The following is a 4,555-nucleotide window of genomic DNA, read 5'->3' as shown; positions in this document are numbered from 1 at the left end:
TATATCCATATATATTTATATATGCATTTTCTTTTTCTTTGCGAGATAAGCTCAGTGGCAGTCTAGTTATTTTTTGAAGTATTGGCATTGTCGTGTCACATCTTCGTATTCACACATTTCTCCACAAAGTACCAGGCCCTTCTTACCATCATTCACCAGTAAATTGAGAACAGAAAAAGTCCATAGTCAATTTGATGGAAACTTTACTTTCAACAGAAAAAAAAGACATGCTCATAAGTATTGAGGGAATGAGAAGAGGTAAAAAAAGATAAAGCTTTTTAATTTTTGTTTTCAGTTGTGTTTGGATGGGAATTATTGTTGAAAAAAATGATAATAATGTATGTTGATTGAGCCATGTGCAATGCCTTGAGTAGAACAAGTGTGTTTGCCTGTTAGATTGTTAGAGGGTGTGACCTGTCAGGAGGGGGTTCAAAAAAAGACCTTCTATTCTAGTTTCCAGTCCTCCAGCTCCGGGACTCTAAATGAAAGGGCCGAGAGAAAAAAAAAAAGAAAAAAATCAGTCTTTGTAAGTTTTGGGAAACTTTTTTTTTTAATCTTTCTTTTCTTGGCTTTTTAATGTTTTATTTGTAATGATTTGTTCTCAATACTTGGGAGGGCTGAAGGAACAGTTTTTTTTCAACACAACAAAAATATCTATATCATATAAATGAAAACTGGTGCTTTTATGAAATAAAGTACATTCAATTTCTATCATACATAAATAATAATAAACAAAAATTAAGTGTTACCATAAAGCAAAATTCTAGATAAAAAAAAACATGCATTATTCTATTTCTCTCTTTTTTGTATTTACTAAAGGGGGGGGGAAGGGGTTCATTGTTGTCGAGGTTGTGACAAAAGGCATTTTTCTTCCAACCTTTACGCGTATAAGGTCGGAGAGATCATCAGGGAGACTAGAGGAGCATGCAGGGCAGACAGATGCGGAACATTTCACTTTGATGGACTAGCAATCAGCCACATATTGGACAGCTCATAAATTGACTGATCATTACCAGAAAGGTAATCTGTCTATGCATTTTTTTCCCAGTCAGACGGACATGAGTGCAGGCCTAATGGTGGTGCAATATCACAGAAGCAGTGTGTAAGCACGCCGCTTTAGTATACAGTACAGTCTAGGAGTCCTCAGCACCCTACCTTCCAAGAACAGACCCCTGTTTTCAAGGGCCAGGGCTGTGCGTCACACATGTACATATTGCTGAATACTTCTCTCCGACATGAATGACAATATCTTCCCTCCTCTGGGAGATGCTTCAAATGCAGAATCCCCCCTCTTTTGAAGAAGTGGGCTTTCTATAAGAGCTCCCAGCCCTGAGAATGACGACGTGTTTTTTTTTTCTTTCAAGAGGACTTGGAGGGATGGGAGGTGTAAACGTGGAACTCGTTATTTGGTAGCATTAGTTGAGTAGTAGACTCCCATCTCACGCCAAGGGGCAGCAGCGAGGGGAACCAGCGAGATTATTTTGAAGCGATGGAGATTTTTATTTTAGAGGTGAGCCCCTACCCCCGACTCCCCCCCACTTCACTTCCCCCCACTCCCGGTTTCCCCACTGTGTAAATTACTCTGGTTATTTGTTTCGTGGTGTAGTGTTTAGATTCAGAGCATCTTAAAGGTTGTCCCTAAAAAGTGCCTTTTGTTCACAGACTCCATCTTGTAATCCTGAGTGCCCATCTCAACAAAAAAAAAAATGTAAAAAAGCAAAAAAAAAAAAGAAATCCCCTCCTTCATCCTTCTCTTGTACTCTCATCCTTCAAGCTTTTCAAAGCAGTATATATAGTACTAAAGGAAAATTGGTGTGACTTAGTTCCTCTTTTTATCGTTGGATAATTAAGAAAATTGCAAAAAAAAAAAAAAAAAAAATATCTGTCTTGCTTTTTTCCTTCCTCTGTGTTTTGTCTTTCTGCCTCTCCTTTGGACACTGGAGTAGTCTGTAGCCGCGTAACCCTCTCCTTGCTCCCACCACTGCCCCCCCCCCCCCCCTTCCTCCCCCCCCCCCCCTCTTTCCCCCTTGACCCTTTTGTCTGGACGGAGGGGGTTTAAAAAAATACATAAATAAAATGCAAAAACTTTTGTCTGAGCAGAATGCAGTTAGCTCACATGTTATTCTTGTCTGTGCGCTTCACATTGTATACCATACCGATCTCTTCTCAGCTTCTCCATTCAACAGTTAATGTAAGTGAACCAGTCACACCGCTGGGCTGTGGGGAGCTGTCCATGCCGCGGGGCGGGCCGCAGAGCGCTGGAGGGCGGCTGGCACTCTGATCACTTCTTTTCTTTCTTCCCCTCTTTTTTTTCATTGTTCCATAGCTGTCGTTGTTGTTGGTGTTGTTGTTTTTGTCGTTTTTTTTTCTTTTTTGTTTTGTTTTCTTTTGGAGTGAGATGGTTATTGACATATCATGGGGAGGAGGAGATGCAGGGCCTAAGAGATCTCGTTGTGGGTGGAGGAGTAAGGAGGCAGAGAGGCCACCTGGGGGCTGATTAGGGAAGTTTGTGATGTGTTTTTTTTAACTATTTATTTTTATTTTTGTTTTGTTTTCGTTTTTTTTTTTTTTTAGTTTCGTTTTTTTTACTGAATTGAGGTTTTTTCGCTTTGATCTCGTTTGTTGTCAGTGCTACTTTTTTTAGGCAGCGGAGGCTGCACTGAAAATTTGTTTTCTTTTTTTTCCCTTTTTGTTTGTTTGTTTTGTTTTGTTTTTCTTTTGGATGATGCACCTTTCTAGCGGTTGATCGAGACCAGCTGTTTTAAACAACTGAAAAAAAAGACCTGAAATGACTAAGCACCTTATAACGGAAGGGGTACGGGCAGGGTAGGGTGAGGCTCAGATTTATACTCCTGATCTTAATCCGTTAATCCCAGCATCTGACTTATTATTTAAATAATAAAAAAAAGACATACAGCGTAATGACTAATGAATCGAGCCAAACTGCCAAACCAAAGTGATGTGGTCAAAGATGCTGCATGCCACTGAAAAACCCAGACTGTGGTTCCAACAAAGTCACCTTATCAATTACACCAGCAACGACAAAACCAGGTTTTCAGGTCAATGAGATATGGCTCAGGCTCCAAAGACGTCATATTTCTCACCAGATTATGCAAGATGACAGCAGTCTTTTATTTCTCCTCGTTAACAAAACATACCCAATAATAGCAGTATTAGCCATGACTGGAGACCACCACAGCTGACAAGCCATAGTGACATGCAGGCAACCCGGGAGCCCCTTTTTGCTCTCCGTCCCCCTGCTTCCCCGAGCCAAAACCTCCCTGACACCTGCCCCTCCGTGCTTTGAGTTTGTTTTTTGTTTGTTTTTCCTTCCATATATCTCGTTTTATCCTTTTTTTTTTTTTCTTTCTTAGGAGTTTTTATACGTTTTGCGAAGTGTGTAGGGCATTTGGGCCGTGTGTAGAAAGTAGCGTGGAGGCCCCCAGGCCCCTGCTCCCACCCATCTCAGCCCCGCCCCCTGCCAGCAGCAAGCCCGCTCTCTGGCCACAGCCCCCCACAGCTCTTGGTGAAATGCATGTGTTAATTACAATTTCTTTTCCATAATAAGGAAAAAACAGTTTGAAAAGAGCAACTGATTGAATAAAAGGATGTTCTTGACTGTAATCATTGACTGTTTGTCTGGTTCTTGCTTTGGGTATCATTCTCTATATGTGCTATATAAAAAAATAAAATAATAAATACCATACAAAAACAGAGCAGTGAGGGCGAGCATATTAGCTGAATATTGTCTCTTGTTATTTGTTAAACTAATTGAATACTTTTTATTTTTTAACGGCTATTATGTTCATAGTATATAGAGTGCCTTAGAGAACACATGAAAGAGTGGCCAAAAACAGACTTTTTTTTTTATTTCAAATGCATGTCAGCAGCAATGAAGTGAGACTTACTGTAATGATTTTTGTTTGCTGTTAAAGTCCAAGAGGCATCCTGCCAGTTGGCACAAGGATCACGCAGCAGTGCCCAGGCAGCACACGCACTTATAGGGTCAGTAGCAGACTGGTGATCAGGAGAGTCAAGAGTTCCTCTGAGCTGCTAGTGTTTTTTTGAGGCTGGTGACAGCCAGTCTGATTAGTGATATACATTTAGTGTCATGAGGGGAGTACAGTAGGTTTTATTAATTTACTGTGATTGCTGAGTTTCAAACTTGCTGAAACCCAATCAATGTCAATCAATGACATCAAGTACACGATACACTGTTTCAAGAGCACTAGAGGGAGGAGTGTAATTTGATCGGCGGTTGAGCTCAAATATCAACAACATTTTTTCACTGTACCTTCATTTTGTTATTTCAACAGGTGGCATGTTGGTCCAAGTTGGCAGATTAATTATCTATTATAATTATATAATTATTCATAACTCCTCTGCTAACAGGTGTTGCAAGACTGACTAGAGGAACAAACTGGCAGTTAAAACATTCCTACCTGTAATAAAGTGTAATTTTGTCTTATGCCAAAGCTATCAAGACTTTATAGCAGAACTCCAAAACTGCATACTGTAATATAGTACTGGAGCTGCTGCTTTTTGTACACGTAAG

General features: G+C 40.2%; 1 protein-coding gene across 15 annotated transcripts in view; it reads left to right on the top strand.

The window, feature by feature from the left end:
• The window catches only part of nfixb (nuclear factor I/Xb), a 130,976-nt gene extending 127,352 nt beyond the window's left edge, over window positions 1–3,624 (top strand). For all 15 annotated transcript variants that reach the window (XM_062532015.1, XM_062532004.1, XM_062532013.1 and 12 more), the window contains one exon: window positions 1–3,624. This exon is cut by the window's left edge and continues 2,808 nt beyond it. The gene's annotated coding sequence lies outside the window, so the exon portion shown is untranslated.
• The last annotated feature ends 931 nt before the right edge of the window (window positions 3,625–4,555 follow it).

This window comes from Sardina pilchardus, chromosome 3, assembly GCF_963854185.1.
Source record: "Sardina pilchardus chromosome 3, fSarPil1.1, whole genome shotgun sequence".
Classification (NCBI taxonomy): Eukaryota; Metazoa; Chordata; class Actinopteri; order Clupeiformes; family Clupeidae; genus Sardina; species Sardina pilchardus.
The sequence above is the reverse complement of the archived record's forward strand: the minus strand, read 5'-3'. Positions and strand labels throughout refer to the sequence as shown.